This window comes from Esox lucius, chromosome 23 (genome assembly GCF_011004845.1).
Source record: "Esox lucius isolate fEsoLuc1 chromosome 23, fEsoLuc1.pri, whole genome shotgun sequence".
NCBI classification, from domain to species: Eukaryota; Metazoa; Chordata; class Actinopteri; order Esociformes; family Esocidae; genus Esox; species Esox lucius.
In genome coordinates this window covers 9,491,815-9,501,322 of record NC_047591.1, presented here as the reverse complement: position 1 = coordinate 9,501,322, position 9,508 = coordinate 9,491,815, and the positions used below count along the sequence as shown (strand labels likewise).

Genomic DNA, 9,508 nt, shown 5'->3' with positions numbered 1-9,508 from the left:
TTGTTATATTAATGAAGTGTTTTTGGAAGTAAATGGCTGCAAATATTTCTGCTAATCGAAAAGACTGCAAGAGTTGGTGTGTGATTTCATAAATTTTTTTGGCCTAGTACATGTTTCAATAAAAAAGTGAATTAGTCTATGAATAAAGCAAATAACAAGAAACAGTCACTTGTATTCAAAACAGTTCATTTGCTTTAGAGATCAAGGTGAGTTAGTACACAGAAGTATGCAAACTATCGTCATAATGAGCAATCTGACATTTATGAATGTCTTTATAAAAAGAGAGACAATAGTTAGACTTTTTGTCCATTGAACTCCTTTTGTCCTGTCGGTTTGTTTTGAATTGCATGCGGCCTGCAAGTGTGAGCCTTTAAAATGTAGGAAATGAGAGACAGAACAGGCATATGAAGAGAGGACCACCACACATCTGTTACATATGTGTTTGTGTAGCCCCATGCGAAAATAACAGTGCAGCACTAGGGTCAAAATATCCAGGCCATTCTTAAACATTTTAAAACTAGATAAAAATAGGTACATGTTAATTTACCTATACATCTCTGATACATGCGGGCAAAATAAGGGTCCATCCCCATGTATTCCAGCCTTCTGCCTATCTCTGAGGGCAGCATTGTGTTGAAAGCCAAGCCATAGTAGATTAAAACAGATTTTCACACACATCATATTTGAATTTAGTGCTAATAACTAACTAGCTACAGATATTCGCACACCCCACTCACACTCTTATAAAACATTTCAAGCGAGCTTCTACAGAAATAGCTATGATTTCAAGAAAAGACTTGAATAAGACAGCAATGTTGACTACTTATTGCCCAAATGGAGAAGATTTAGGACTGTATTGAATCTCCTCTGGAATATTTGTCCTGCCAAACTCTATTCAAGAGCAATGTGTAAAATGTTCCAGAGAGTCACAAAGAGCTCTAAAACAACATTGGCAAAAATCTGTATTCATGACCACCATCAGAAACACTGCAAAACTCAGGCTGGAAACTAATTTGCAACTAACCAGTTGTGCTGTAATGCCACTCAAACACCAACTCACTTAACTTGAAATCTGGCTCAGCTGTTAATTCAACTTAATCATTGTAGTATCTAGGGAGCATCCTTAGCCCTAATCTCAGGCAGAAGACTATATTACAGTGAATACGAAGAAGGAATTCCAGTCGGAACCACCCTCGGCAGCTGGAGAAAAACTTAAATTCACCAAGTGAACACAGATGATTACCACAGCAAATTGATAATTACTATTCAGTGTGTTTGGTACTGCGCGGTTCAGTTAGGATTTGTCTCTATACATCTATCATAGAATCCATCACTACACCTCCTCCATCAGGGCTTGGTTCGGTTCTGCATCTGCCTGCTAAAGGGATAGGAGTCCTCCATAGAAGTCCTCCATATTACTCCAGAACTAGAAAGAGTGCAAGAAGACCAACGTTGACTAAGTAGTAGCGAAACTGTCCTGTGTGCAGGCGGTTAACCATGAACAAAAATCCAGCCATCTGAACAGTTTCTTCGTGCGGTGGCCCTCCGGAACCGGGCACCTGAGACTGTGACCACATCAAGCCACCTTGTAACATTAAATGACATAACAGCATTATACCGCTCTAAAAACTCTGCACCTACATGTATTTACTCAGACCGTTTTATTTCAATGAATGTATGGTATACATTCCCCACTCCTATCCTATTATCCTACATGCTCACCAGCCATCAGGCACTATGTATTTATGTATTTTGTCGGTGTCATGTAACGCCAGCAGTGGTCTTACACCTAGTAAAATTAAATGTACGTGTGAATCCGACATTCAAAACAAGTAAACGTGATTCTGATAAGTTAAGCGCTACTGAACACATCACTACCGATCACGTGGGAGGTCAGTCAGATACACAGCCTGTGTGTTTGTGTGTGTGTGTAAGTGAGTGTAGGTGTGTGTGTGTGTGTGTTGTCAGTCTAAGCGCTGGCTAGCTGTCAAAACCTGCTACAACAGAACAGGGCACATCCCTCATTAGAGAAGCTGCTACTGCCTTTGGAAACCATCCAGAGAAAACACACACACACACACACACACACACATGCGCGTGTGCATTAAAACAGTCACCCACTCACCGGTACACCCATGTACACAGAGAAGTTGCTACCCACTAGTGCGCAGCACACAGGATAATACAACCACGCTACCTCTCACTCTCTCCCACTTGCTCACTCACTCAGTTTGCTCCATCTCCCCCTCCCTTTTTCCTGCAAGTGCTGGAATACCTCGCAGAAGGCTCAAGCGTGTTCTCCCCTATCTTTCCACCATTCTTCTCCACTTTACCGTTCTACTTCTTCTCTAGCTGTCTGGGAGCACAGCCTAAAGGACATCGTCGGTATGCTGTGACAGGACAACAGTTAATAGACTGCTGCAACAAGGTGTTGACTGATAACCAGTGAAAAGGAAAGATAGAAGAAATAGAAGCCTGGAACCTTTTTGGTCTCCATTGTACAGAGGTGAGTAAAAACACTGGTTTTATTAATTGTAATTATTGCTCATAGTTTTTTTTTTTCTGCAGCATATTCGGAAAATCTTCTCTAAAATATCATTTTATAAAACATTGCAGACTGACAGTAGGGGGTAGTGGGGTGAGTTCTAAAGGATTTTGTTTCTAGGAAACCATAAACAATATGAATCATGTGACCAAATGTTCTGTGAATGAAAAAAAAAAACACACGGGAAAAGTGGTCAGTAAGTCCAAATTAATGTTTTTTTCTCCAGCTTAAATTAATTGATTGTGTTGTAGTTTTCACGACGCATTAATATAAAGTATATGAAGACTTAATAATTAAGTTGGGTCATGTATGAGCTACAGTGAATACTAAAAGCATGAAAGGTCATCCTTGTATGTTTGACCTAATATAGTCAAAATGTTTGTTATTGGGTAAACTCCATCTGACCAAAGCCAATTTGATCCAATGGCTTAACACACCCCATACAAATGATATTAACATTTTAGTCATTTGATTGTATAGTATTTAAGAAATTAGTGCATGTTTGATTGTTACTAAACTGGCATCATAGCCTATGAAACATGTACAAATCTAAAATATGGCTAGCCTCTGTTAATGTTCTTGAATGCCAAGTAGGTGAGAGAAGGGAAGGTAAAAATACAGGTAAATATATGTTGTGTTATAAAAGTGGCGTCAGTATGAGATACAAAATATCTGATGATATGGAGCTTGTCAAACACATCAAGAACCTAGCTGACCAGCTTCATGGGCAGAGGATCTGCCTTTTGGCACATTGATATAACATTGTACAGTGTATGACTGGTCAATAAACATTTCAGTTCAACCTGTCCCTATGCTTATTGAACTTACTACCCAGGGTAAATGCCATCAAACCACAATATATTTGGATGATTTTTTTTCTTCTCATAACTGTTTTGTTTATTCTCGATTCATTTCCAGGGATACCCAATATCACACAATATGACGTTTACTAAGAAAGAACTGTGATTCATAACACCGTTTTGACGGTTGGGAACAGCAGATCTACGAATGCAGATGATTACCACAGCTAATAGATAATTACAATGGAATCTGCTATTCAGACTGTTGTTCGACACGATACCCTGTTGGCCGGTTCAGAAATGTTCCCCTGGCAGTTACCGCGGCGTGGCAGAAGGGTTAAAGGGATTGTATCGGGAGAGCCAACAGAAGGCTTTGACTCACTCTCATAGCTTTTTGTTCAAGAGCCATTCAAAGTGAGTGTTATTTTGTAAACCGTAGTCTACCACAGTGCAGCCTCAGTTTGCGTTGTGAAACATCTAGGTGTGTGTGTGATACAATACATACAAAAAGAAAGAACAGTGAAGGTGTAGGGTGTGTTTGCCTTCATACCCCCCCCCCCCCCCCGCCTCTCTATACTGTGAGCTGGAGTGACAGGCAATGTTGGTACGTGTTTGTGTGTGTGTGTGTGTGTGTGTGTACCTATGTGTGTATGTTAATGCGCCTTATTCTGTGTGTGTATATGTTGGTAACTTGGAAACAGGAGCCTGGAGAACAAAGCAGCTCATGTGGGGTAGGAACATAATGAAAGCTCCCCAGACGCTCTATAAAAACAGTCTGAAGGGAGGGAAGAATGGAAGGTATCACACAGTACATACTGACAGGAACCAACAACACAGGTCTGATAGGCTGGAATGTGTGTCCTTGTTTCAGTAGACACGGGAGAACCAGGTGTTCTAAAGCCTGAAATGTGAGGACATGGTTAGGTTTAGAGTTAGGGTTAAGATTATGGTTTTGTGTGTTTGGATGCATTTTTATAGTTGATCCTCGCATACACAGTAATATCAATGTGTGTGTGTGTGTGTGTGCGTGCAAACGTGTGGTGTTGCATTTACTTTTGTGTGATCCTAGCCTGAGAAAGTTTGTCTCATTTCCATGTAGACCTTTCAAATGACTCCTGAGTCCTCATTTTAGCTGAGTACTATATGGTGTTACATTTATACTTCTATACTGTTTTATATTTCTATAGTGTTCAGTGTTATGCAAGCTCTCTGTAAGCTTTCTACAAAGGCTATTAGATGTCACTGTGTGTGTGTGTGTGTTCTAATGCATCATTGTATTATTAAGAAATAGAGTGCTGTAGAACCTTTGGACTATACACTGTTAGATTTACATGTATATTCACGAGCAGATACATGCATTAGCTCCGCCTGAAACCTTGGGGTTAATGGAGGAGGCGACAAGGCACACACAGTCACGCTCAGAGGGATGCACGTACACACGCACGCACAACTGAACACACACAGGGGTCACCCAGTGTGTTAGAGAACAGCTCAACAAAGAGACACACCAGAGGTATTGGCATGGTACATGGTTCTCCTGGGGGTTATTGGCAGGTCAGGGCGTCTCTGACAGACTGCTCCTCCCAGAGGAGGCACTCCGATCAAGCAAACTGATTGGGAAGAATGGGGTCGAGGGTTCAACAGCAGTCATCCTAAGCTTCTTAACTTGAATACTCTGGATATTACTATGATTGGATTATTGTATTCATACTAGTATACACTCTCTTTATTTTGGACATTTTTCCAGTCTGATCATAGAATTGCGAATAAACCTTTTTAATTTAGTGTGATCTTTGTGGGCCTTGTAGGCAAAGTAACTGTTTTTTTTTATCTTATTCATATCATGAATTGCAATGTATTATGGCATAAACATAACCACGTATGATTGTTAAAACTCCTTTCAAAATGGTGCTGCCGTGAACAACCCAGGCACAGAATAATTAGCGTAACAGGAATTCGATGAAATTAAAATGTTCAGAACAAGGCAAAAGCGTAATGACATTTGGCGAGTGTCATTACGCTCACTGCCCTTGTAGCCTGGATTGACATGGCCGCTGCTACGTGCGTTCGTCTCGGTCCCTTGGCACCCGACTCACAGCCTTGGCAACATTTTACTGTTCTTGTAAAACCACAACGCAATGTGGAGAGTAGGATGCTCGTTTTCACACATGTGGAAATGTTAATTATGTAAATGCCCATATGTTTCTGGGTATTTCAATGTAATTAGTGGGGTACATTCACATATTACTGCTATAGTGTTTCCCAACAAAGTATTTTTCTGTAATGTTGTATAAGATGGTACCACCTCACTTTTACTCCTGTGTTCACTACATTTGACCAAACGTTGTACGTTGATACCATTTCAAACAACCTTTGGATCCATGCTTGCCATGTCTTCTCTCACTCCAGCATCAGTGCTTGGCTCCATTTTTAGTCTTCTAATTTCAGTCCTGACATGTCATCCCTCTTAGGTGAGAAACGCATTTAGGGGGGATAGTTAAGTGGATTGTATTAATGAGAGGGATATTTCAGAACACTAGGGAAGGACGACGGTATTGGAGTCTTAATACGGACAACAGAACACAGTTAGTGATATTTCTACCCAATCTGGGAGCCACACTGAGAAACATTTAAGCATTGACAATTATGACCTAGCCATAGGCATAACAATTGCAAGACTACATTTAAATACACTCAGAAACATCATGAACACAAAATGGAATTGGCAATTAGACCATCATTTAAAATGTTTGCATGTCAGCTGCATGAAAATATGTAAATCTACTTAAATGGGCATATATACTTCAAATAACGTTGTTCAATACATGGAGTCGGTACAAGCAGGTTGGTTGCTAGGATATCTTATACACATTACAGCATATCACTGAATAACTGGTGTTTTGTATTTGTATTTGTAGTGTTTGCTTTCAAGACCAGGGGCCTTATTCATCATCCATGTTTACATTTCACACTAAATTCTAGCACATCTAGAGAACCAACAATTTGTGTGCACACTAAATCATTGGGATTTAGTCAACTGCCTTGGAAGAGACGCTATATATGTGTGATACCATCTCGGTCTTCAATAGCACTAATTTGCAGCAATTTTGTAGCCTTCCCAGGGACATCAGACCAAGGCTTTCGGGGCTTAAGCCCCAAACAATCGTTGCTCAACCCCTAGAGTTTGTGCTGGCGTTGTGTAAATGAAGAATGAGGGCACTCTGTTTTAATCGCTCTGGGATGTATAAAACTAATCAGCAGTACCAACCCAGATTGTATTTGCTTACAGTTACAGTCCATGTTTTAAATACACTCATTGTTTTCCTACACAAATTTATTCAGACATACTGGAGAGATGCAGGATCACCTGCAGTTCTCCAGCGTTATCCGCGGACCACAAGTTGAGAACCACCGTCGTATTGTATTTCTGAATGTGCAGAGGCCATTCGTTTTAATCACTGGGCCTTCACATCATCTCTCATGTTACAGGGAGAGCGCTGACTGATTTTGTCTACAGCAGGAGATTGTAAACAAATCTTGCCAATTAGTCCCTTAAAATAGCCTTTTAATGAGACCGCAACAGAGAAAAGGAAAAAGGGAGGGAGGGAAAGCGGGAGAAAAAAGAAACGATGGCGAGAGGTAGGGAGAGACTAAAGGTAGAAGTAGAAAACTAATGGCTGATACTCTAGGTGTCACATTTCTGTCAATATAACCAATTGTCTTGATTTGATGGAGGGAAGAGGAAAAGTATAACGGACAATGCCAGTGCACAATAGCTAACCTAGTACTTCCATTTCAAAGTAGTTCACATGCAGTGATTTCAGTGTGTTCATATTTTCAGAAGTAATACACAGTAACATAGCACAACAGTAAGATCAACCGTTTCCATAGTCCTATAACTGTATCCTATAACAGTATCCTAACCCTACACCACCTCATCATTACACTTAAACTTCCAAAGAATGCAGGTGGCTGTTACCAAAGCAGCAGATATTGTTCTGTAGGTGTACACTAGAAAGCTGTAATCCCTGGGCCTGATTGGCTCAGTTAACGGCGTCATTGCATTCAAATTTGCCCAGGCGACAACCGAAGTTGTGCAATGTGCAACTGGTGTTTGAGGCGGTTATTCACTCCTTGCGGCAACTTGGACACTTGTGAGCTCAATAGAGGTATAAAAGAGGAGAGCGCGTTCCATCAGCTGCACAGGGGTTTCGGTTTTGACATTCAGGTTGAGCGAGCAGCATGACAACAACTACAGCGTCAGATGTGCTTCTGAACTCGACATCAACTGGTCTGCAGGTAGTTGCAGTGAGCAAGCAGGGCCATTTACACATTGGAAATCATTAAATTGGGGAGACAAATGCCGTAAAATCTTGTTTTTTTTTAAAGTGAGAGGATGCTTTCCGCACCACTTTCTGTGTAGTAATTACAGTAATCCAGAGGACAGCATAACTTCAGGGTGGTTATATAGTATTTGTAAATGTTGCATGCGGTGACGTCAGTAGGCTGTTGTCATGGCGCTCCTTTCAAGGCTCTGTGGTTACAGTATCAAAGGGTCCGAAGCCTATAGCAACCACAGTTATGCTTCAGACAACGGAGTAAATGATGAAAAAAACACATAGAACAACATAGAATAGCGCATGGTTTCATAATATAAGAGCAGTGTTTAAGAGATTTAATATAATGTGCATTTTAAAGTGACTGTTAAATTTAGTAATTTATTAATAAAAACTTGACACACTTAATATCTGTTTCCCCAAATGGATCTGAATGGGACATACTATCTAAATTTGTTTTGATAGCTTTGGTTGACAGTGTTTGAGAAGTAATCTGCACACCTGCATACTATCTGCCTCCAGTATCCTGTGCCCGTTCTGTTTTGCCCCTTACCATGTAGTTGTGACTATGAAAACTATTAATTTCTTGCATGCACAGCCCAATACGAGCCCCCACAGCATTTGGATAGGACTGAGATCTGGGCTTTGACTCAACCAAACCATACATTTCTTCATTTTGAGACATTCTATTGTAGATCTGCTTGTGTGTTTTGGATTATTGTCCTAATGCAAAATTCATATTAAGTTCAGCTTTTTGACAGATGGCTTCACATTCCTACCAACAAAACTAGTTGCTTAATTTGCCAAATATGCTAAACCCACGGAAGACATTTTTATAGACCTATATGTATGCCTGTAACTTCATTTAACTATCAAGCTAGCTGACAAACTTGGGGAGCTAGTTGTTTAAGACCCAGCGTTAGCTAGCTAACTAATAGGATAATATGTTAGTAAGCTAGCCTACAGCTGTCACTGCAACAAAAACAGTAAATAAATAGTTAATAAAATAAGGTTTAAAAGAAGGTATAAATTCTACCTAACCCATCTAATAGATATATATTTTGTTTAAGTAGATTTTAAGCTTAAATGCGCAAATGCCTTGTTGGTACATAGATCCAATCACATTTTGAATTTTATAGCTTTAACTATCTTCAGCTATCTTCAGAAAAACCTAACACAGCAAATGTGTCAATTACAATGTAAGCGAGAATGGGAATGCATGAATGGTCACCAGTACTCTCAAACATTTATTTTCAACAATTTCCCCAACCACTGCCTTGGAACATTGGAATCACCTTCGACCAAAGGAAAGAGAGCATCTGGGCTTACTTCCAAGGAATGACCAGGACCGACCCAGCTTAATTTCATAGGCAAACCAGCAGAGGGATACTAGGTGGTATGCTGCTGGACATTCATCATGTAAAGTTTTGCTCCTTGTTTTACGCTACCTGTTAACCCTTAATCCTTCATGTATTATGTTTTCAATGGTCGTATGCACAAGATACAAGGGGCAATAGTTACCTAGTAACCATGTGAGCATATTATTTTCTGTAGTTACTGGAGTGCCTAGTTGAGCGGAGTCAGTGTAGATGGTCAGACCAGATCAAGTGCTCAGCTGTTTAATGGCTTGTAGATAGAAACGGAACTGTTTCCAGGACACTTAATACGAGACCCCACAAAAACTGATAGAGTGCCTGTCTAAGCAACAGTAGACGAATAAACAGCATGTGGCTGGTGTAGAAACGGTCCTTGATAATGCCACTGGGTTTCGCCAAGCTTTATTTTGTACAGTTGTCCCGGTTTAATCTTTATCACCCACTAGAAGG

At 40.3% G+C, this 9,508-nt stretch overlaps 1 protein-coding gene across 2 annotated transcripts in view; it reads left to right on the top strand.

Annotated features, from left to right (window-relative positions):
- Positions 1–2,174: 2,174 nt before the first annotated feature.
- Positions 2,175–9,508, top strand: part of LOC105027827 (protein shisa-like-1a) — a 52,210-nt gene continuing 44,876 nt past the window's right edge. For both annotated transcript variants that reach the window (XM_010900118.5, XM_010900117.5), the window contains exon 1: positions 2,175–2,506. The gene's annotated coding sequence lies outside the window, so the exon portion shown is untranslated. The remainder of the gene's footprint in view (positions 2,507–9,508) is intronic.